Source organism: Enhydra lutris, unplaced genomic scaffold (genome assembly GCF_002288905.1).
Source record: "Enhydra lutris kenyoni isolate GAN:26980312 unplaced genomic scaffold, ASM228890v2 scaffoldscaffold68, whole genome shotgun sequence".
Taxonomy (NCBI): Eukaryota; Metazoa; Chordata; class Mammalia; order Carnivora; family Mustelidae; genus Enhydra; species Enhydra lutris.
In genome coordinates, this window is record NW_019154152.1 from 15314814 (window position 1) to 15340850 (window position 26037).

Here is a 26037-nt window from a genome sequence, read left to right on the forward strand (position 1 = left end):
TAAAAGTTCTCACCAAAATACTAGCCAGTAGGATCCAACAGTACATTGAAAAGGATTATTCACCACAACCAAGTGGGATTTATTCCTGGGCTGCAAGATTGGTTCAACATCCGCAAATCAATCAGTGTCATACACTACATTAATAAGAGAAAGAACAAGAATCATATGAACCTCTCAGTAGATGCAGAAAAAGCATTTTACAAAGTACAGCATCCTTTCTTGATCAAAACTCTGCACAGTGTAGGGATAGAGGCTTCATTCCTCAGTATCATCAAAACCATCTATGAAAAACCTACAGCAAATATCATTCTCAGTGGGGAAAAACTGAGAGCTTTTCCCCTAAGGTCAGAAGCTTGGCAGGGACATCTACTATCACCATGCTATTCAACATAGTACTAGAAGTTCTAGCCTCAGGAGTCAGACAACATAAAGAAATTAATGCATCAGAATCCAAAGAAGTCAAACTCTTACTCTTTGCAGATGATATGATACTTTATGTGGAAAACCCAAAAGACTTCACCCCCAAACTGCCTGAACTCATACAGGAATTCAGTAAAGTGTCAGGATAAAAACCAGTGTACAGAAATCAGTTGTATTTGTATACACCAACAACAAGACAGAAGAAAGAGAAATTAAGGAGTCGATCTCATTTATAATTGCTCCCCAAACCATAAGATACCTAGGAATAAACCTAACCAAAGAGGCACGGAATCTGTACTCAGAAAACTATAATGTACTCATGAAAGAAATTGAAGAAGACACAGAGAGATGGAAAAACATTCCATGCTTATGGACTGGAAGTACAAATATTGTGAAAATGTCTATGCTCCCTAGAGCAATCTACACATTCAGTGCAATCCCTATCAAAATACCATCAACATTTTTCAAAGAAATGGAACAAATAATCCTAAAATTTATATGGAACCAGAGAAGACCTTGAATAGCCAGAGGAATGTTGAAAAAGAAAGCCAAAGTTGGTGGCACCACAATTCCAGACTTCAAGCTCTTTTACAAAGCTGTAATCATCAAGACAGTGTGGCAATGGCACAAAGACACATGAATCAATGGAACAGAATAGAGAACCCAGAAATAGACCCTCAACTCTGTGGTCATTTAATCTTCAACAAAGCAGGAAAGAATGTCCAATGGAAAAAAACAGTCTCTTCAACAAATGGTGTTGGGAAAATTGGACAGCCACATGCAGAGAAATGAAACTGGACCATTTCCTTACACCACACACAAAAATAGACTCAACATGGATGAAAGACCTCAGTGTGAAACAGCAATCCATCAAATTCCTTGAGAACACAGGCAGCAAACTCTTCGACCTCAGCCGCAGCAACATCTTCCTAGAAACATTGCCAAAGGCAAGGGGAGCAGTGGCAAAAATGAACTATTGGGACGTAATCAAGATACAAAGCTTTTGCACAGCAAAGGAAATAGTCAACAGAACCAAAAGCAATTGACAGAATGGGAGAAGATATTTGCAAATGACATATCAGATAAAAGGCTAGTATCCAAAATCTATAAAGAACTTATCAAACTCAACACCCAAAGAACAAATAATCCAATCAAGAAATGGGCAGAGGACATGAACAGACGTTTCTGCAAAGAAGACATCCAGATGGCCAACAGACACATGAAAAAATGCTCCACATCACTTGGCATCAGGGAAATAAAAATCAAAACCAGCATGAGATACCAGCTCACACCAGTCAGAATGGCTAAAATTAACAAGACAGGAAAGGACAGATGTTGGAGAGGATGCGGAGAAAGGGGAACCCTCCTACGCTGTTGGTGGGAATGCAAGCTGGTGCAGCCACTCTGGAAAACAGCATGGAGTTTCCTCAAAAAGTTGAAAGTAGAGGTACGCTATGACCCGGCAATCACACCACTGGGTATTTACCCTAAAGATACAACTGTAGTGATCCAAAGGGGCATGTGTACCCAAATGTTTGTAGCAGCAATGTCCACAATAACCAGACCTTGGGAAGAACCTAGAGGTCCAATCAGCAGATGAATGGATACAGAGGATGTGGTATATATATGCAATGGAATACTATGCAGCCATCAAAAGAAATGAAATCTTGCCATTTGCAATGACGTGGATGGAACTAGAGGGTATTTCGCTGAGCGAAATAAGTCAATCAGGGAAAGACAATTATTATATGATCTCCCTGATAACAAGGAATTTGAATGACAGAGTGGGGGGTGTGAGGGGTAGGGAAGGAAAACATGAAACAAGATGGGATCTAGAGAGGGACAAAGCATAAGAGACTCAATCTCATGAAACAAACTGAGGGTTGCTGGGGTGAAGGGGGTTATGGAGAGGGTGGGTGGGTTATGGACATTGGGTAGGTTATGTGAAATGGTGAGTGCTGTGATGTGTAAGCCTGACGATTCACAGACCTGTACCCCTGGGGCAAATAATACATTATATGTTAATAAAAATAATTTAAAAAGTTGAAAATAGAGCTACCCTAGGACCCAGCAATTGCACTACCGGGTATCTTTGTATCCAAAGATAGAAATGTAGTGATCCGAAGGGGCATGTGCACCTGAATGTTTGTAGCAGCAATGTCCACAATAGCCAAACTATGGAAACAGGCTAGATGTCCATCAACAGATGAATGGATACAGAAGATGTGGTGTGTATATATGTATACACACACAGACATACACACAATGGACTATTATGCAGCCATCAAAAAAGTGAAAATTGGGGCACCTCGGTGGCTCAGTGGGTTAAACCTCTGCCTTCAGCTCAGGTCATGATCTCAGGGTCCTGGGATCTAGCCCCACATCGGGCTCTCTGCTCAGCAAGGAGCCTGCTTCCCCCTCTTTCTGCCTGCCTCTCTGCCTACTTGTGATCTCTCTCTCTGTCTCTCTCTCAGATAAAATATTTTTGAAAGAAAAGTGAAAATTTGCCATTTGCAACAACGTGGATGAAAGTAGAATGTATTATGCTAAGCTAAATAAGTCAATCAGAGAGGGACAATTATATGATCTCACTGATATGATTAATTTGAGAATCAAGACAGGGGATCATAGGGGAAGGGAGGGGTAAACGAAAGAAGACGAAATGAGAGAGGGAGAATGAACCATAAGAGACTCTTGGTTTCAGGAAAGAAACTGAGCGTTGTTGGAGGGGAGGGGGATGGGAGGTATGGGGTAGCAGGGTGATGTACATTGGGGAGGGTGTGTGCTATGGTGAGTGCTGTGAATTGTGTAAGACTGATGAATCAGAGACCTGTACCCCTGAAACAGTAATGCACTATATGTTAATTTTTAAAAAAACATTGCGTGTGACAAAGACATTATAATTCTAGAAATCATGATATAAGTTATGATTATCTGTGCACCAAATAATACAAATACTATTTTTATATAGCAGAAACTATAAAAGATAACAAGGATTAAGAGAAATATAATAATAGAAGATTATAGTACGCCACACTCAGTACAAGACAGGTTAAGTGAAGAAGAACAAAAAAACAATATCTGAGATGTAACAACATAACCAACTAAGTAAACCACGTGAATTTAGGTTGAACTTCACACCCTGATAATAGAACATATGCCTTCTTCTCATGTGTGCATAAAACATTCCTAAGAACAAAAGAGTGAGTTCCATGAAGAATAAGTAAAGTAATATACTCTGGTCATAATGCATCCATGCTAAAAATTATCAACAAAGTCAAACCAGATGAAGGTTCTTCCTTTTCAAAATTTTAAAATCTTTTATTAACTCCTGATTGAAAGGGAAAATATAAAATGGAATTATCAAATCCTAAAAATAGAGTTGTTACAAAAATTTTGCCTATCAGATTCTGTGGGGATTTATTTAAAGCAGTCATCAGAGGACAGTCCATAGGCTTAGACACTTAATAAAAGATCAAAAAGGTGAAATATATTTTTTAAAGATTTTATTTATTTGAGAGGGAGAGAGAGCAGGAGCAGAGGGAGGGGCAGAGGGAGAAGCACACTGCTGCTGAGCAGGGATCCCCAGGAGTGAGTCTGTGGGAGCCCAATGTGGTGGTGGATCTCAGGACCCTGAGATCAGGACCCATGCTTAAGGCAGCTGCTTAATAAACTGAGCCACTTAGGTGCCTCCCAAAAAAGTGAAAGAAAAGGTTTTTTTTAAAGATTTTTTATTTATTTGACAGAGAGAGAGAGTACCAGTAGGCAGAGCCAGAGAGAGAGAGTACCAGTAGGCAGAGCAGCAGACAGAGGGAGAAGCAGACTGCTGAGCCCAGAGTGACACGTGGGACTCAATCCCGGGACCCTGGCATCACAACTGGAGCCGAAGGCATATGCTTAACCCACTGAGCCACCCTGGCGTCCTCAAAAAGTGAAATATTAATTAAGATCTCATAAGGCAAGAAAAAAGGACCACAGTGTAAACCAAATGAATGTTCAAGGGAGGAAATTAAAGACATAAGCTGAAATTAACAAGATAGAGGACAGAAAAACAGTTCTAATTAATGCATCAAAATACATTTTTTTCTTTAAAGAAAAAGTAGGCAGCTAGCTAACTTAAGAAGATAAGACTCAAGCATAAACATACATAATAAATGACAACAGGAAATATCCATTGAAACAAAAGAATTAGATTTTAGAAACCTCTTTTCGGCTTTTTTGATGTGTGTGGGAAACAGTGTTTTCCAAAAATAAACTGGAATTTTTATTTGCTGACTTGTTCTAAAATAAATAAATAAAAATAAAACCTCTAGGGGTGCCCGGGTGGCTCAGTGGGTTAAAGCCTCTGCCTTTGGCTCAGGTCATGATCTCAGGGTCCTGGGATCGAGTCCCGCATTGGGCTCTCTGCTCAGTAAGGAGCCTGCTTCTCCCTTTCTCTCTCTCTGCCTCTCGCCTACTTGTGATCTCTGTCGAATATATAAATAAAATCTTTTTAAAAAATGAGATAAAAGTGCTATAAAAAATAAAATTAAGTACTAATATGAATATCAATGTAGGTATGGTAAAAACAAATAGGAGTGAACTACTGATGCATGTAACAACAAGGAGGAACCTGAGAAATTGGCCAAGTGAAAGAAACTGAAAGATATAAAAGAAAACAGATTATGTGATTCTATTAATATGGAATTTTTAGAAAAGGCAAATTATAGAGATAAGGAAATTATTAGTTACATGAGGTTTAAGGTGGAACTGATGTTGACTGCAGATGGGCATAAGGGGACTTATTGGGGTGATGTAGTTATCAAAAAAAAACTGCATTGTGATTGTTGCACAACTTTTTAAAATTTACTAAAAGTCAAAGTTATACATTGAGTGAATTTAATGTTATATCTCCCTGCTTGATTAAAAACTAGAAACCAGTTGACCCTGGAAATGGAGGAATGTGCACACTGTGTGAGAGAATGAGAGATACATTGAGTGTTTCCATGCCGGGTGGGGCTGAAGGAAGAAAAGCAATAGAGGAGAATATAGATACAGAAGACTTGAAATCAGTGATTCCCGGTATAGGAGCTACATCTCTGGTGGGGGATAGCTGTTTTCCCCATTGTACCTGATGTTTAGGATCCAGGTAGCCACTCCTAATTGTTGAAGACTGATGAGTCCTATTTGTCACCCTGAGTTTGAGGATTTTCTCTGAACAGAGATCAATGTCTTATTAAGTGAATTTATTTGCATATTAATGACCAAAAGTCATTTTTTATGTTTATACAGATAATGATGATTTGAGTAACTGTTTCTCATATGTGGTAATCTGGTGTCTTCTGATATTCCTGTGAATATATGGAGGTACATATTTTCTAAATTACTTTTTCCTGTAACCTTTTTCCAACTGAAGAAGGTTTAGGGGTGATTAAAGGAGACAAAAAATACAGCACAATAGAGGTATCATAATGAAATTCTTGGGCTTCTTGTATGAGTATCTCTTCATGGAAGGCATCCTTAAGAAATTATTTGAGGGTCAGAGAAAGCCCTTGAGCTCAATTTTTTAAAAAAATTTCTTCCTGGGACACCTAGGTGGCTCAGTCGGTTAAGCCGCTGCCTTTGGCTCAGGTCATGATCCCAGAGTCCTGGGATCAAGTCCTGCATGAGGCTTCTTGCTCAGCGGGGAGCCTGTTTCCTTCTCTCTCTCTCTCTCTCTCTCTCTACATACCTGCCACTCTGCCTACTTGTGCTCGCTCGCTCTCTCTTTCTGACAAATGAATAAAATCTTTAAAAAAATTTTTTTCTTCCAGTTACACCACTAATACAGATTAATAAGTACTTTCAATTCCTTGGAACCAGAAGTATTTCTGATTTCAGATTGCTTTTGCATTTTAGAAAATTAATAGATCATAACAGATTTAGAAACTTAATATAGAAAATTAATAGATTATAGAGAGTCTACCTACTAAATCCACCAAGACTTGGAGCAGCACTCCATAGGTAAACTATTCATCTTGCTGCTTAACATGAATATTTATACTAAGTGGGCCAATAATTATTATAAATAGCCTTATATCTAATCAAGACTGATTTACTGTCAAATCAGTTTGTGCCAAACTTAAAGAACAAAAGAATTTTTGCTTTTAAAAGGCTTTTTTTTTTAGTTACTAAATAAGATATTTACATTTATTTAATTCCCTCTTTTCTTATTTTAAAAAGTAGTAGATAATAAATAGAATCTGGCCCCACATTAGGAAAATAATATACCATGACAACTGGAGTTTGCTCCCCAGAGTGCAGGATCATTCAAATTTAGGAGATCCATTAATACATACAATAAACACAGTTTACTACAGTAGTAAATTCAAGAAGAAAAAAAGTGATTATCTTCATTAATGCTGAAAAAGCCTTTGTCAAAATTCAGTACCCATTTCTTTTTTCCTTTTTTTAAAATTTTATTTATTTATTTATTTATTTATTTATTTATTTATTTATGTGTGTGTGACAGAGAGAGCAGAAGCAGGGGGAGCAGCAGAGGGAGAGGGAGAAGAAGGCTCTCAGACCTGAGTAGGGAGCCCTCTGCAGGGCTCAACCCCAGGAATCTGGGATCATGACCTAAGCCGAAGGCAGATGCTTAGCCAACTGAGCCACCCAGGCACCCCTACATAGGTGCCTAAATAGGTGCACCTGGGTGGCTCATTTGGTTAAGCATCAGGCTCCTGGTTTTGGCCCAGGTCATGATCTCAGGGTCGTGAGATTCGGCCCCATGTGGGGTTCTCCACTCAGCACAGAATCCTCCCTTTTTCTCCCCACTTACCCTCCCCCCAACTTTTGCTCTTTTTCACTCTGAAGTAAATAAATAAATAAAATCTTCCAAAAAAAAAAAAAGGCATAAATAGACCCAAGTCCATATTAGAGTTCAGTATATGATAAAGATTGTATCTCTGATCACTGGGAGAAAGATGAATATTTTAATACATGGTATTCAGAAGAATAGAATGAATGTATGTATACCTTATATCATACATAAGAGCAAGTTCTAAATTGATCAGGGACCTAACTATAAAAACTAAAATCTTGTGAGTACTAGAAGAAAATACATGTAAATTCTTCCGTATCCAGGTGTGGGGAAAGTTTTTGTAAGTGTGGGTCAACATCCGGCTGTAATAAAGGAAAATGTTGGCCAATTAAGTAAAAACTTTGGTTTGGCAAAAGAAAAAAAAACCACCATAAGCAAAGTCCAAAGCAAAAGACCAAATGGTGAAAATATTTATGACGTACACTACAGGTAGAGGTTTAATATCACTAACTTTTGTGTTTAACTGACTGAGCCACCCAGGTGCTCCTCAGCAGGACCTTTAAATATTGAGGATATAAAGGACCAAAAATCTGATGGAAATAAGTCATCAGAGCCAGAATATTCTCCAAAAAATATATATTAGAAATGGCCAACATATTTAAGAAAAGATACTCAGTTGACTCATAATAAGAGAAATGCAAACGAGAACTATACTGATAATATTATTTCTCATTTGTCAGATTAGCAAAAAGAAAATGTTTGACAATATGTTCTTGGTAAGGCTGTGGTAGAAATCTGCACTCCTCACACATTGCTGGTGAGAATACAAAATTTTTGTAGGTGAATGTGGCAATATCTAACAAAACTATATATGCAATTACCCTTTGACTCAGCATTCATATATTTTTTACTCAATTTTTTTATTAGCATATAGTGTATTTTTAGCCCCAGGGGTACAGGTCTGTGAATTGTCAGGCTTACACAGTTCACAGCACTCACTATAGCACATACCCTCCCGATGTCCATAACCCAACCACCCTCTCCCTAGCCCCCTGCCCTGGCAACCCTCAGTTTGTTTTGTGAGAGTAAGAGTCTCTTATGATTTATCTTCCTCCCAATCCCATCTTGTTTCATTTTTATCTTCCCTACCCACCTAAACCCTCCACTTTGCCTCTCAAATTCCTCATATCTTTTTAAAAAGATTTTATTTATTTATCAGCAGAGAGAGAGCACAAGTGGGGGGAGGGCCAGAGGGAGAGGGAGAAGCAGAACCCCCCTGAGCAGAGAGCCCAACTTGGGGCTCCGTCCCAGGACTCTGGGATTATAACCCAAGAGGAAGACAGCTGCTTAACAAACTGAGCCACTGAGGCACCCCTCAACATTCACATTGTATTTTCTGTAAAGGTAAATATCCAGTGATTCAAAATTAAATGGACACATGGATATTTATTATAAATTAAAATCTCATGGGGCACCTGGGTGGCTCAGTTGTTAAGCATCTGCCTTTGGCTCAGGTCATGATCCTGGGGTCTTGGGATCAAGCCCCACATCGGGCTCCCTGCTCAGTGTGGAGCCTGTTTCTCCCTCTCCCACTCCCCCTGCTTGTGTTCCCTCTCTTGCTGTCTCTCTGTCAAATAAAAATACAATCTCAAAAATCCCATATAAACTTCAAACATAAAACCCATATATTTTTTAAAAGATGTGGATTGTAAAAGTATAAATGTAAAAGGATACAGAAGGGTTTAACACTTATTGTTTTTATTTTGGAACCATACTATGATTTCACATGCTCAAAAAATGTAATCAGATCAGACAGAAGGAGGAGGGACCCTGGCTTTGAATACAAAGAAAAATAAATTGCAGAAGATAATATCTGATAAAGAATTGTTATCCAGAATATATAAAGAACTCTTTGTATACAAAATGTAAATACAAAATTCAACATTAAGAAAATAATTTGGTTAAAAAATGGACCAAGAACCTTAACAGACACCTCACCAAAGAAGATATATGGATGGTAAAAAGTATGAAAAGTTGCTCCACATCATATATCATCAGAAAAATGCAAATTAAAATAACATTGAGATCCCACTGTACATCTGTTAGAATGGCCAAAATCCAAATACTTTTGAGGATGTGGAGCAATATGAACTCTCATTCATTGCTGCCAAGAATGCAGAATGGAGCAGCCACTTTGGAAGACAGTTTGGTGGTTTCTTGTAAAAACTAAACATAATCTCACCATACGATTAGCAGTGATGCTTTTTGTTATTTACCCAAAAGAGTTGAAAAATTATGTCCATACAAAAATCACACAGTTGTTCATACCAGCTTTATTTATAATTACAATACTTGGAAGCAAACAAGAAGTCCTGTAAGGTAAATGGATAAATTGTGGTATCTCCAGACCATGAAATATCCAGACAGTGAAATGATAGAAGTGAGCTATCAAAGTATGAAAAAACAAAGAGGAACCTAAAATGTCTATTTTAGTAAGTGAAAGAAGCCAGTCTGAAAAGGCTACATGCTATACGATTCCAGCTCTATGATGTTCTGGAAAAGGCAAAGCTACGGAGACAGTGAAAAGATGAGTAAAACAATCAGGGTTGCCAGGAGTTTGGGGGAGGGAGGGATGAATAGGCAGAGCACAGAGATTTTTAGCACTGTGAAATTATTCTATATTTCTATGATACTGTAATTATGGGCACATGCCATTATAAATTTGTCCAAATCCATAGAATGTACAACACTTAGAGGGAACTCTAATGTAAACTGTGGACTTTGGTTGATAATGTGGTGTTAATGTAGATGTATCAGTTGTAACAAATATGTCTCTAGGGATGTTGATAATAGAGGAGGCTATGCATGTGGGTGTGTATGGGAAATATCTGTACCTTTTGCTCAATTTTGCTGTGAAATGAAGTCTTGTATAAAAAGAAAAAGTTGTAATAATAAAAAAAGTACTGTACCTTTATCAAATAGAAAACACAACCACAGAAGAGGACAGTGAAAGTATTTATTCAATTAACTTTGAATGTTATTTTCATTCTGTGTCCCCAGTTTGAAAACAAAAGGAAATTCAACGAAATCTTGAACCTTAATTTACTAACTTTATTTACTTTTATTAATTTATTTACTGTTTATTATTGGTAGTGCTATGAGTATAGCAATTCTAAAATTATTTTTGTATGCCTTTTGGGATTAAGCAAATGAGGAAATTTATTGAAAATGTATTGTTGGGTAAGTGCTCTTATGTGGAAGAAAGATATTAATTTGGATAGGGGAAGATACGGAAGAACCTTGTGGTATTAGATTGGAGTTAGCTATAAGCATAATTAAAACAAACAGAAGATTCCACGTTTTACCTTTCGAAAGTGTCTTTAAACAGTGAGTCTTAAGTAGCAGCAAACACATCTAGTGTTACTAGTGTTGAGGTTTTGGTTTCTAAACATCTTTACTCACTGAAAGAATGAAGACTTCTTGGAGAAATGACCATTTCTGGGATGAGGCAAGGAGAATACAAGATGAGTCTGACACATCCTGTCATGCCAGAAAGTAAGAAAGTGTCCAAAAATGAGGGAATCTTGTCAAAATAACATAGAAGACATTTGGCCAAGCCAAGACAATCTGAACTTCCAAATGAAAAATGATGGAATCTGGGGCGCCTGGATGGCTCAAATGGTTAAGTATCTGCCTTCAGTTCAGGTCATGATCTGCAGGTCCTGGAATCAAGCCCCATGTCCAGTTCTGAGCATAGCAGGTAGTCTGCTTTTCCTTCTTCCTCTGCATCTCCCTGTGCTTGTACTCTTTCTGTCTCTCTCTCTCAAATGAATAAATAAAATCTAAAAAAAGGGGGGGATGATAGAATTGGGTTATAGTACATGGTATGAAAAAAAGAATCTATAAGTTTCTACTGATACTAACAAACAAATGGCATGGTAAGGGAAAGCTTTTTTTTTTTTTTTTTTTTAAAGAGTAGTATTGTCTGGGGGCGCCTGGTTGGCTTAGTCTTTAAGCATCTGCCTTCGGCTCAGGTCGTGATCCCAGGGTCCTGGGATCGAGCCCTGCATCGGGCTCCCTGCTCGGTGTGAAGCCTGCTTCTCCCTCTCCCTCTCCCCCTGTTTGTGTTCCTTCTCTTGCTGTGTCTCTCTCTTTCAAATTAATTAAATAAAATCTTGAAAAAAAAAAAAGAATTGCCAAATCCATAAGCCAACTCAAGTGTAGAGAATACACTGATAGTTACCAGAAGAGAGCAATCTAGGGGATGGGTAAAATAAGTGATGGGGATTAAGGAATATGTTGTGATGCTCACCTGGTAATGTATGGAGGTGTTGAATCACCATATTATACACCTGAAACTAATATTCATATGTTTACTAACTGGAATTTAAATAAAAACTTAATTGCCAACTAATAAATGTAAATAGAATGATAGGGTTGGTTTTTTTTATTTAATCACTATTTTGCAACCATCATCCTAATGATTGATTTAGACAAGGGTCATCAGTGAATGCCGAAGATACTGGGTGAAAGTGTTTGGGAAATAATTATACAGCCTGAAAGTATCTTCTGACAGATTACTGACTAATTACAATGGAAAAAAATGGTAACAACACAGAAATGTGGCAGATACCCCTTTATTCAGGTAATAAAAGTTAACATGATTAATAGCTGGTTCTTCCTGGTGTGATACACTGAAAAAGAAACATCACTTATACGGGGTTACTGCCATTAGTGCATAACCTGAATCAAATGATGAGAACACAATCACAAAAAAAACCCACAACAAATTGAGGGGCGCTCTGTGAAACAACTCAAAAAATGTTAAAAGTTTTAAAAAAATGTTTAAGTCATGACAGAGAAAGTCTGAGGAACTGTTCCAGATTAACAGCTAAGTGAAATATGGGATTTGCAGCATGAGGATAAGAAAGTCTAAGGGGCAGTATTGGGCAAATCAGTGAAATTTGAATAATGACTATATTAGATAATATTGTATTAATGTAAGTTTTCTGAATTTGATAACTACATTGTGGTAATAGAATGTCCCTGCTTGGGAGATAAATGCTAAAGAATTTAAAAAGTCATAGTCTCAGCAACTTACTCTTAAATAGTTCTACAAAATAACACTAGTGTAGGTATTACTTTATTTTATGTACATTTTTATGAATATAGACAGATAAAATAGGGCAAAATGTTAGTAAAACTAGGTTAAGGGTACATAGGAGTTCATTGTAATGCTTTTATAAATTATGTAATATCTTTTTTCTTTTTATAATTTAAATTGAATTCCTTATACATATAGTATACTATTAGTTTCAGAGGTAGAGGTCAGTGATTCATCAGTCTTAGATAATTACATCATTACATCATGTGCCCTCCTTAATGTCCATCACCCAGTTAACCCATTCCCCTACCCTCTCCCCTCCAGCAACCCTCAGTTTACTATGATTAAGAGTCTCCTGTGGTTTGTCTCCCTCTCCGATTTAATCTTGTTTTATTTTTTTCTTCCCTTCCCCTATGATCCTGTTTCTTAAATTCCACATATGAGTGAGATCATATGATAATTGTCTTTCTCTGATTTACTTATTTTGCTTAGCGTAATACCCTCTAGTTCCATCCACATTGTTGCAAATGGCAAAATTTCATTTTTTGATGGCTGAGGAATATTCTATTGTATATATATACCACATCTTATTTATCCATTCATCTATTGATGGACATCTAGGCTCTAGATAGCCAATAGTTTGGCTATTGTGGACATAGCTTAAATTCTGCAATATCTTAAAGTATTTTCAAAATAAAGGGTTTACTTTTTAAAAAGATTTATTGAGCACTTATTATCTGGATGCTAGGATATCAAGCATTTTAACAGAAAACAGGAGATTTGGAGTAGTAAACATAGGAACAAAAATAGACAATGATTACAGGAGAGATGTTTTTGCTGATCTAACAATCTCTCTCTTTGTGTTACTTCTAAACTTTATTCTTACCTTTGTGATTGCAATCTTATCAGTACATTTTAACTGTCATAATCTGTTTTTAAGTGTCTGTTCCATCTGAGCTTCCTGAAGGCAGGGCTCAGTCTTAAGCTTCTGGATTTCTGGCATTCAGCAATACCTGGTGCAAGCTAAGCATGTGAGAATGTTTGATGAATGAATGAACACTTTATTTTAAATGACTTGAATAGCATGCGTGTTTTGCTAAGACTTTTTCATATATGTACTTGTTTGAATTTTTCACTGAGTTAATTCTCTCACTAAAAAAATGTGTGTGTGTGTGTGTATGTATGTATGAGAGAGACACACACATGTATACGAACAAACTTTATCTGGAAATAAAGATTTGATTAACAAATCCCAAGGAAATTTAGTAAATACTTGCATAAGATTTTTCACTATTTTAATTTTGTGTTCAAAAATCCGTAATAATTTCTTGAGATGCACTTACTTTTTGGAGTTGAGGGAGATTTTACAGAAAGAATTAGGAACTTTGGCATTGTGCTGAAGCACATTTGGGACGGACTAGTAATTTATGAGGTATATTTTGTTCTCGTTTGAGCCTAAATCCACAAAATTTAGTCATTTTTAAATTCATTCTGCAAATGTTTACTGAGAATCTATTATGTGGTAGTTATCGTTCTCAGATCATTGTTCGTCGGAGCTTTTTAAATTTAAAACTGTATAATCTAAAATAGAACCATGCCAAAATAAACCTTTTTCACAAGATTTAATTTTTTCTCCTATGTGATTTAATTTTTCCCTTTATCCCTAAATCTACAAAATCTATATGTAGTTCCATAAATGTATTTGTTGTGTGTTTATCTAAATAAGTAGGTAATTGGCAACAAGAAAAATAAAATGAGTTGTAAAATAGTCAAAACAAAGTAGAGAGGAAAAAGTCTAGTAAAGATTTTTATTATGTCTAAGTCTATTCTAAGTCCATTTTTACTGAAGTAGAAATGTCAGAGATACAAAGTCATTTCCTTGTGAAAAGGACCATTGAAAATTCTTTGCATGGAGTAGCCTTAAGTTTTAGTATGACTTACCTACAGTCTGTCACTGCCAGACTAGGTCAAAGTCATCTGAAATAATCTTAAGAATGTTACGCTTTTTGTCTAGGAGAAAGTAAGGATATTGCGTACTAGGTTAATAACCTTTTAGATGATAGTAATTACAGTTAGTAATGAAACAGACATAAAATCAATGTGCTGTGGAAAAGACCTTTGGAAATCATTTTATAACCAGCTTATAACTTATTTATTACCCTTCATTTTATTTCCATTGTTTCAGACATTGCCAGAAACACAGTGGTCTTTTTTTTCTAATATTTTGGAGAAGAAATGTGATAGTAACATCACCCAAAAGAAACACTGTTTTCATTTTTTGCTTAATATTCTTCTTTCTGTGTATGTAGTTGTGGTTTTTATGACTATACTTTGAATGAACATGGCCAGCCTAGTAGCCAAAACTCCGGGACAGGGGGTGCCTGGGTGGCTCAGTCATTGAGTGTCTGCCTTCAGCTCATGATCCTAGGGTGCTGGGATCGAGTCCCACGTCGGGCTCCATGTTCAGTGGGAAGCCTGCTTCTCTCTCTCCCATTCCCCCTGCTTGTGTTCCCTCTCTCACTGTCTCTCCCTGTCAAATAAATAAATTAAAAACAAACAAACAAACTGACAAACAAACCCCAGGAACAGGCTCAACTAGAAGAGCAGAAACTCTGGATAACTAAGTAGCCTGTGTAGTCAGTGAACAGGAAGTGAGAAAATGAGATGGCCAGGAAAGTAGCCTGGTAGAAAGTAAAATATGGAAAGAACCTAGATGTCCATCAACAGATGAATGGATAAAGAAGATGTGATGTGTGTGTACACACACACGCGTGCGCGCGTGTACACACACACACACACACACACACACACACACACAGTGGAATACTATGCAGCCATCAAAAGAATGAAATCTTGCCATTTGCAATGATGTGGATGGAACTAGAGGGTATTATGCTGAGTGAAATAAGTCAATCAGAGAAAGACAATTATCTTATGATCTCCCTGATATGAGGAATTTGAGATGCAGGGCAGGGGGCTGTGGTGGGTAGGGAAGAAAAAAATGAAACAAGATGGGTTTGGGAGGGAGACAAACCGTAAGAGACTCTTAATCTCACAAAACAAACTGAGGGTTGCTAGGGGGTTGGGGGGTAGGGAGAAGGTGGTTGGGTTATGGACATTAGGGAGGGTATGTGCTATGGTGAGTACTGTGAAATGTGTAAGCCTGATAATTCACAGACCTGTACCCCTGGGGCAAATAATACATTATATGTTAATAAAAATAATTTTTAAAAAAGTAACAAGTAGAAAGCCTGATAAGATATAGCCTAAGGCAGAAAGTAGACAGCTGTAATGACTCTTCGTCTGGTTTTTATGGCCTCAGTTGTGACTTATTTTAAGTGTTTTAGGCTTGTGCCAGAATAAGATAATAATTGATTGACAGTTATTTTCTGAAAAAATAAATATTAAAAAAATCATAGCATCTAGTCTCATTTTTGTTATTTTTTTTTTTAAGATTTTATTTATTTATTTGATAGAGATCGCAAGTAGGCAGAGAGGGGGAAGCAGGCTCCCCGCTGAGCAGAAAGCCTGATGCGGGACTCGACCCCAGGACCCTGAGATCATGACCTGAGCCGAAGGCAGAGGCTTTAACCCACTGAGCCACCCAGGTGCCCCTCATTTTTGTTATTATCATGTCTATCATTATTGCTGTAGCTCCATTCTGTTTAACATAAACCTCCCTAAGCAGTCCAAACATTCCCTTTATTTGGCTATAGGTATCCTTAAATGGATTATTTTGGTTCTCCCTTCAATTACCGTATTATCTCTCATCCATTATTACCATTTTGTATTCTTACTTTTCCTCTACCTGTGAACATTTGTTTGTTCCTTAACCTGCTTGATGGCTTGGATAGATGTTCCAGTTCCAGAAACAGTATGAATAGTACTAAAGCAAATCACTTACATAGGAGTATTTGATGGGTGAAGTATATTTGGAGCACAGCAGACAAGAGGTTTCCACTTCCCAATTCGTTCTTTTTAAAAATTGAGTTGTTATTTCATATATAGTAAAATGTTCAAATGTTAAGTATACATACAGCTCAACAAGATTTTACTCATGTAACCACCACCCAGATCAAGATAAAGAAAATTTTAATTAACCCAGAAAGTTCACTTATGTTCTTTTTTAGGCAACATTCCCCCCCCAAAGATAACTGCTAGTCTCTCTCTCTCTCTCTCTTTTTTTTAAGGTTTTATTTATTTGTTTCACATAGAGAGCACAAGTAGGCAGAGTGGCCAGCAAAAGGGAGAGGAAAAAGCAGGCTTCCCTCTGAGCAGAGATCCTGATAACAGGGCTTGATCCCAGGACCCTGGGATTGTCACAAGAGCTGAAGGCAGACACTAAACTGACTGAGTCACCCAGGTGCCCCAAAGATAATTACTATTCTGACTTATATTTCCATATATTGATTTGCATGTTCTTGAACTTTATGTAAATAGAGTCACGGACTATGTACTTTGTCATCTGGCTTCTTTCACTTGAGGTAATTTTTTTTTAAAGACTTTTAAAAATTTATTTATTCATAAGAGACAGAGATAGAGAGACAGAGGCAGAGGGAGAAGCAGGCTCCCCGCTGAGCCGGGAGCCTGATAGGGGACTGGATCCCAGGACCCTGGGATCATGATCCAAGCCAAAGATAGACACTTAACCATCTGAGCTACCCAGGCTAACTTGGTGTACAGCTTTTGATATTCATCTGTGTTTATATTGTTTATATCAATAGTTCATTCTTTTTTATTGATATATAATATTTCATTGTGTGAAAATAATGTAATTTATTTGCTCATTTTCCTGTTAGTGGGCATTTGGGTTGTTTTTGGTTTGGGACTTTTATGAAAAAAGATTCTGTGGATATTCGTGTATATGTCTCTTTTTTTTTCTTTTAAAGATTTTATTTATTTAAAGAGAGAGCATGGGGTGGGGGAAGGACAGAGAGAGAAGAGAATCTTAAGCAGACTCCATGCTGAGCGAGGAGCCTGAGGCGGGGCTTAATCCCTGGACCCTGATATCACAACCTGAGCTGAAACCAAGAGTCAGACACTTAACCAACTGTGCCACCCAGGTGACCCTCTTGTATGTCTTTTTTTTCTTTTTTTTTTTTTTAGATTTTATTTATTTATTTATTTGACAGACAGAGATCACAAGTAGGCAGAGAGAGCGGGGGAGGCGGTAGGCTCCCTGCTGAGCAGAGAGCCCGATGTGGAACTTGATCTCAGGACCCTGGAATCATGACCTGAGCCAAAGGCAGAGTCTGTAACCCACTGAGCCACCCAGGCAACTCTGTATATGTCTTTTGATGGACATACGCACTCATTTCTTTTGGATATATGTTTAGGTGTAGAATTGCGAGGTCATAGGGTAGTCTGTGTTTAAATTCATTAGATGCTGCCAAACAATTTTTTAAATGGCTGGACTATTTTATATTTCTACCAACAATATCTGAGAGTTCCTGTTATTCCATATTGTTGCCCATATTGTCAGTCTATAATTTTAGTCATTCTGGTTTGGTGTGTAGTGGTGTCTCACTGAGGTTTTAATTTGTGTTTCTCCATTGAGTAATGATGTTGAGCACTTGTCAAAAGCTTGGCCTGTTGGATAGCATCTTTTGTAATGTGCCTCTACAAGTCTTTTGCCCATTTTAAAATTGGATTGTCTGTCTTTTTCTTACTGATTTTTGTGTCACATTTTCTGGATATTAATCCTTTGTCAGATATATGTATTGTGAATGTGTTTTCCCAGTTTCTAACTTACTGTTTTACATTTCTAATAGAGTCTTCACAGGAATCAAAGATCTTAGGCAAGAGTTTTTAAAGACACTTCAGACACCAGTTTATTAACTAATATACTAGCCATCTGTTGGTTTTCTATTGCTACTATAACAAAGCACCACAAAGTAAGTGGCTTAAAACATTAAATAAATGTATTATCTTGTTCTGTAGATTAGAATTCTAACACGTCTTACTGGGCTAAAATTAAGATTGGCAGGTCTGTGTTTCTTTCTGACTGTCTCTAGGAGAGAGTCAATTTCCTTGTCTTTTCCAGTTTATATGGCTCAGGGCCCCTTTCTAGCATTCCCAGGCTCATGGCCCCTTTCCTGTATCTTCAAAGCTAGTAACTTTATGTCTCTGAGCATTCTTCCATAGTCACATCTCCCAAAGGCTCCTGCTTTTGAGGACTCAGGTGATTAGGTTGGGCATACTCTAATAATCTAGGATAATCTTCTCAATTCAAGGCCCTTAATTTAATCACATTTGCAAAGTCATTTTTTTTATTTGTACATTTAAGGTACAGTGACATATTTGCAGGTTCTGGGGTTGGGATGTAGACATCTTTGGGAGCCATTATTCTGTCTACCACTGTAATGTAGTTACTACTGTAGTCCATAAATTGCTAAACTAATGTAGCAGCCCATCTGCTACTAATGTTGCAGCATCCTCATTGGGAGTGGGATTGGAGAATGTAATCCAAAATATACTGATAAGGCTAAATTGGATATACTGGCCTCTGTGTGTACGTGTTACTATGATAAGGGTATATACTAGGTACATAGTAGGTTAGAAAAAAGAATGTGCAATTCCCCTTAGGGTAGGTGGGAAACAATTAGAAAAGCTCTTATTAAATATCCTAACTGGCCTCAGTCAGTTTAGGGATAAAGTCCAAACTTCTTAGGACAACTCTCCAAAGTTCATTCTCTTAATCACTACGCTGTACTGCCTCTCTAATATGGTAGTGCATTTTATTTCTCATGTGAGTGCTAACTTCGTGAGTAAAGTAGGATCATGCATGCCCTGTAATTGTAGCTGGCAATGTTTTGAGACCACTAAATACACCAGAATCTTTAACCTGAGGTCATAATCTTAAAATAAGCACGCCTTATTCCCTGTAATGCCTTTGATACTTTATAGTAATATGCCCTTCTCCTTTTTCACTTATTCTAGGTCCCTTTTTATACATTTTGATAAATCAGGATAGAATTTTTAAAAGAACTCACAGTATTTCTTGGGCTGTTAATTTTTTGTCATGGCAAATGAGCTAACCTACTTCTAAAATCTAATGACTCTATTCTCTGTACATGAAATTTTTAATAACTTGAGTTAGGGGTTAGAAAACAAAATTTGTTGATGCCTATTGTATGCCAGGTACATGCTAGGTAATCCTCATATCAACCTTTCATGATAAACATTGTTATCTGTATTTTATAGCTTAGGCAGCTAAGTCTCAAAGAGAGTTAACCATCTTGCCAAAGTTGAGCAGTAATAAGTGGTGGCCTTGGGATTCTACTTTAGATCTAATTCCAAAGCTCTTGTGCACTCTTTCCATGGCGTGATCAGTCAAATGGATCAAAGTAAGTGGGTATCAGAACATATCTATATTCTCTTGTAACCTTGAAAGACTTTGACTCATAGCACGCCAAAATATTTGAATCAAGAGGTTTCAACTCAGTGAAATTCTATTATATGCTTGAGAGACTTAAAACTGTACTGAAGTGCTGTGAATATGAACATCTAATTAGAAGATGTACAGTGACCTTTCTATTCTAATTCCATTACTATTTCGACTGCCTCAGTTTTCACTTTAGCCATGGCCATATCGGGAAACTTGTCCCCATTACTCGTTTTTGGAATGTTCTAGATAATTCCCTACAAATGTGAATTTTATTTTATTTTTTTACTATTTTCTTAAAATATGAATTTGATTTTAACTTTTATGCCTGAGACTTTTTTTTTAAGATTTTTTTTAATTTACTTGACAGACAGAGATCACAAGTAGCAGAGAGGCAGGCAGAGACAGAGGAGGGGAAGCAGGCTCCCTGCTGAGCAGAGAGCCCGATGTGGGGCTCGATCCCAGAACCCTGGGATCATGACCTGAGCTGAAGGCAGAGGCTTTAACCCACTGAGCCACCCAGGTGCCCCCTGATGCCTGGGACTTTTTAAGGGAAACATTGTGATGAAATGTTGGCTAAGAAATAGATTGTTACAGTCCACAATAGCCAAACTATGGAAAGAACGTCGATGTCCATCAACAGATCAATGGATAAAGAAGATGTTGTATATATATACAATGGAATACTACTCAGTCATTTAAAAAAAAATGAAATCTTCCCATCTGCAACAGTGTGGATGGAACTAGAGGGTATTATGTTAAGTGAAAACAGAATGGCTGAAAGTTGGATATAGGGCCTGTAGGGCTTATTAAAGAGAAGGTATCTCACTGTGGTTTTGATTTGTATTTCCCTGTTGCTGGTATGTCTTTTCATGTGTCTGTCAGCCATTAGTATGTCTTCTTTGGAGAAATGTCTATTGATGTCTTTTGCCCATTTCTTGAGTGGATTAGTTGTTCTTTGGGTGTTGAGTTTAAGTTCTTTATAAATTTTAGATACTAGCCATTTATCTGGTACGTCATTTGCAAATATCTTCTCCCATTCTGTCAGTTGTCTTTTGGTTTTGTTGACTGTTTCCTTTGCTGTGCAAAAGCTTTTTATCTTTGTGAAGTCCTATTAGTTCATTTTTGTCCTTGTTTCCCTTACCTTTGGCGATGTTTCTAGGAAGAAGTTGCTGTGGCTTAGGTTGAAGAGGTTGCTGCCTGTGTTCTCCTCAAAGATTTTGATGGATTGCTGTTTCACATTGAGTTCTTTCATCCATTTTGAGTCTATTTTTGTGTATGATGTAAGGAAATGGTTCAGTTTTATTCTTCTGCATGTGGCTCTGCAGTTTTCCCATCACCATTTGTTGAAGAGACTATCTTTTTTTCCATTGGACATTCTTTCCTGCTTTGATGAAGATTATTGACCATAGAGTTGAGGGCCCATTTCTGGATTCTCTCTTCTGTTCCATTGATCTATGTGTCTGTCTTTGTGCCACTACCACACTGTCTTGATTACAGCTTTGTAATCGAGTCTTGAAATCCAAAATAGTGATGCTTTTGCTTTTATTTTTCAACACTCGGGGTGTTTTCTGGTGTCATACAAATTTTAGGATTATTTGTGCCATATCTTTGAAAAAAGTTGATGGTATTTTGATAGGGATTGCATTGAATGTGTAGATTGCTCTAGGTAGCATAGAACATTTTTCCATTTCTTTGTGTCTTCCTCAATTTCTTTAATGAGTATTTTATAGTTTTCTGAGTACAGATTTCTTTGCCTCCTTGGTTGGTATTATTCCTAGGTATCTTATGGTTTTTGGTCCAATTGTAAATGGGATCGACTTCCTAATTTCTCTTCCTTCTGTCTGATTGTTAGTGTACAGAAATACAGCTGATTTCTGTACATTGATTTTCTATCCTGCCATTTTGCTAAATGCCCATATGAGTTCTAGCAATTTTGGGATGGAATCTTTTGGGTTTTCGACATGGAGTATCATGTCATCTGCAAAGAGTGAGAGTTTGACTTCTTTGCCAGTTCAGATACTTTTTATTTCTTTTTGTTGTCTGATTGCTGAGGCTAGGACTTCTAATACTGTGTTGAACAGCAGTGGTGGAAATGGACATCTCTGCCATGTTCCTGACCTCAGGGGAAGAACTCTTAGTTTGTCCCCATTGAGAATGATGCTTGCTGTGGGCTTTTTGTGTATGGCTTTCATGATATTGAGTTATGTTCCCTCTATCCCTACACTATGAAGAGTTGTAATCAAGAAAGGATGCTTTACTTTGTCAGTGTTTTTTCTACATCTATTTAGAAGTTCATATGGTTCTTAATGTACTGTTGGATCCTATTGGCTAGTATTTTGGTGAGAACTTTCGCATCCATGTTCATCAGGGATATTGGTCTGTAATTCTCCTTCCTTTTTGGTAGAGTCTTTGTCTGGTTTTGGGATCAAGGTGATGCTGGCCTCATAGAAAGAGTGTGGAAGTTTTTCTTCCATTTCTATTTTTTGAAACAGTCTCAGAAGAAGAGGTATTAGTTTTTCTTTAAATATTTGGCAGAATTACTGTGGGAAGCCATCTGGCCCTGGAGTCTTTGTTGGGAGACTTCAATTTCCTTACTGTTTATGGGTCTGTTCAGGTTTTCTATTTCCTCCTGTTTCAGTTTTGGTAGTTATACATCTCTGGGAATGAACGCATCCATATCTTCCACACTGCCTAATTTGTTGACATATAGTTGCTCATAATATGTTTTTAAAATTTTTTTGTATTTCTTTGGTGTTGGTTGTGATCTCTCCTCTTTCATTCATGATTTTATTAATTTGGATCCTTTCTCTTTTCTTTTTGTTAAGTCTGACCAGGGGTTTATCAGTCTTATTAATTCTTTCAAATTCTTTTTTCTGTTTTTAAGATTTTATTTATTCACTAGAGAGAGAGAGACAGAGAGCACAAGCAGGGGGAGAAGCAGAGGGAGAGGGAGAAGCAGAATCCCTGCCAGGCTGGGAGCCTGACATGGGACTCAATCCCAGGACCTGGAGATCATGACCTGAGCTGAAGGCAGATGCTTAACCATCTGAGGCACACAGGAGCTCCTTATTAATTCTTTCAAAGAACCAGATCCTAATTTAGTTGATCTATTCTATTGTTCTTTTTTTTTCTCTCACTCCTCTGTTGATTTTGCTCTAATCCTTATTATTTCTCTTCCCTTGATGGGTTTAGGCTTTATTTGCTATTCTGTCTCCAGTACCTTTAGGTGTAAGGTTAGGTTGTGTATTTGAGACCTTTCTTAACTTCTTTTTTTTTTTTTTTTTTAAGATTTTATTTATTTATTTGACACAGAGAGAGAGATCACAAGTAGGCATAGAGGCAGGCAGAGAGAGAGGAGGAAGCAGGCTCCCCGCCAAGCAGAGAGCCAGACGTGGGGCTCGATCCCAGGACTCTGAGACCATGACCTGAGCTGAAGGCAGAGGCTTAACCCGCTGAGCCACCCAGGCGCCCCAAGACCTTTTTTATTTCTTGAGAAAGGCTTATATTGCTACATACTTCCCTCTTAGCATCACCTTTGCTGCATCCCAAAGGTTTTGAACAGTTGTGTTTTCATTTTTATTTGTTTCCATGAATTTTATTTCCTGTTTGACCCATTCATTCTTTAGCAGGATGCTCCTTAATGTCCATGTATTTGAGTTCTTAACAACTTTCCTCTTGTGATTGAGTTCAAGTTTTAAAGCATTGTGGTCTGAAAATATGCAGGGAATGATCCCAGTCTTATGGTACTGGTTGAGACCTGTTTTGTGACCCAGGATGTGATCTCTTCTGGAGAATATTCTATGTGCACTAGAGAAGAATATGCATTCTGTTGCTTTACGATGGAATCGTCTGAATATACCTGTGATGTCCATCTGGTCCAGTGTGTCATACAGAGCCCTTGTTTCCTTATTGATCTTCTGCTTAGACGATCTTTCCAAAGCAGTGAGTGGGGTGCTAAAGTCCCCTACTGTTCTTGTGATTACTATCTATGTGTTTCTTTAATTTTGTTATTAATTGGCTTGTATAATTGGCTGCTCCCTTGTTAGGGACATAAATATTTACAATTGTTAGATCTTCTTGTGGGATAGACCATTTAATTATGATATTGTGTCCTTCCTCATCTCTCATTAAAACAGTCTTTGGTTTAAAATCTAATTTATCTGAAAAAGGATTACCACCCCAGCTTTCTTTTGATGTTCATTAGCATGATAAATGGTTTTCCACCCCCTCACATTAATCCGTTGATTTTGCTCTAATCCTTATTATTTCTCTTCCCTTGATGGGTTTAGGCTTTATTTGCTATTCTGTGTCCAGTACCTTTAGGTGTAAGGTTAGGTTGTGTAATCGGGCGGTGTTTTGGGGTCTAAAATGAGTCTATTGCAGATGGCATATCCATGGGTCTTGCTTTTTTATCTAATTTCTGATACCTTGTGTCTTTTGATTGGGGCATTTAGCCCATTTACATTCAGAGTAATTACTGAATATGCCATATTTATACCATTTAATATACCATATTGTAATTATATGTTTACTTTCTGACTTTTTCCTAATGTTCTTTAGTAGTTAAGAGAGAAAGTATCAGAATATGAGGTTGGAGAAATTTAGGCAGAGGCCACATCATGCAGGGCCAGAGTAAAGAGTCTGGATTTTATTCTAAAAGCTAAGAGGGTTTTTAGCAGGAATGTGACACAATTTTATTTATGTTTTTAAAAGATCCCCGTGACTGCTTTGTGGAGAAGAAGAATGCAAGCTGGGAACCCAGTTAAGACTGTTGTAGTGGTGTAAGTGAGAGGTGATAGTGGTTTAGACTAGGACAGTGGAGGCTGGAGAGAAGTAGATGATTCAGGACATATTTTGGATATAGGGCCTGTAGGGCTTATTAATGTGTTAAATGTGGGAGTTGAAGATTTTCAGATGACTCTAGGTTTCTAGTTTGAGCAAGTATGTAGAGAGATGATCTAGAATTCTGTTTTTATTATGGTGAGTTTGAAATGCCTGTGAGACATTAAATGAAGGTGTTAAAATGTGTGAGATTGGAGTTCAGAGGGGGCTTTAGGCCCCATTGTCCTTAAGTTGTTATTTAAAGCTGTGGGAACTGATGAGATCACTCAGGGAATGAATGTAGGAAGGGAAGATGGCCAAAGATGAATATAAATTTTATCAAGTTTGTCACCCAAAGGTAGAATCTGGCATGCGGACATCTTAATTGGCCCCTATTTAAAATTTAACCATTTTAGGAGCACTAGGGTGGCTTAGTTGTTAAGTGTCTGCCTTCAGCTCAGGTCATGATCCTGGGGTCCTGGGATTGAGCTCCACGTCAGGCTTCTTGCTCGGCAGGGAGCCTAGTTCTCCCTCTCCCACTGCCCCTGCTTGTGTTCCCTCTCTTGCTTTATCTCTGTCAAATAAATAAATAAAATCTTTTTAAAAAAACTTAAAAATTTAACCATTTTAAAATTAGTTGCCTGTATTTGAAAATTGAGAGAATTCCCATATAAATCCAGATCTTTGTGGTGCTTGGGTGGCCCAGTCGGTCGAGTATGTGCCTTAGGCTCCGGTCGTGATACCGGGGTCCTGGGATTGAGCCCCATATGGGACTCCCTACTCAGCAGGGCCTGGGGTTGGGGATTCTGCATCTCCCTCTCCCTCTGCCCGCCCCCCACTCATGCTCTCTGTCACATTCTCTCTCTCTCTCTCAAGTAAATAAAATCAGAAAGGAAGGAGGGAGGGAAGAAAAAGGAAAGAAGGGAGGAAGGATGGAAGGAAGGAAGGAAAATCCCTGTCTTTGCCTTCTCAAGAAAGAAAAGGAAAGGAAAGGAAAGAAAAGAAAAATCCCTGTCTTTGCCTTCTCTGAATAATTAGAAGATGCAACATCACTGAGCCTGTATTTCTACATAGAGAACAATCAGTCCAAGCTATTCTCTTTAGAATGGTCTGTATAGTTGACCACAATCTCTACTGTTCCCTTATTCTTCACTTAGTTATTTTACTCAAATGCCTCTCTGGACATTTGAATTTACAGCCCCTGATTTAGACTTTAAGGGTAGAAGAAGCCAAAAAAGGAACCTAGGAAGAAGTAATCAGGAGATAAGAAAACCAGGAGAATAGGGCATAATGGAAAATTAGGTAGGAAAGTGTTTCAGTTACTAAATGCCACTTAGAGATTGAGTAAGACTGTTATGGTGTGAATGGGTTTGAGGAATAGATGGGAAAGAGAGGTGATGAAGTAGAGGTAGTTCTTTTGAAAACTCAGGAAAGTGAAGAGGTGTAGGTAATGGGGCAGAAGGGTGGTTTTTGGAGATATTAGCAAGTATGTGAACAATCCATTAGAGAAGTAGACATTAATGA

The 26037-nt window shown here is 37.6% G+C and overlaps 1 protein-coding gene across 1 annotated transcript in view; it reads left to right on the top strand.

The window, feature by feature from the left end:
- The window catches only part of LOC111159349 (alkaline ceramidase 3-like), a gene marked incomplete at its 3' end in the record, with an annotated part of 121594 nt that overhangs the window by 58649 nt on the left and 36908 nt on the right, over window positions 1-26037 (top strand). The gene's annotated exons all lie outside the window — the stretch shown is intronic.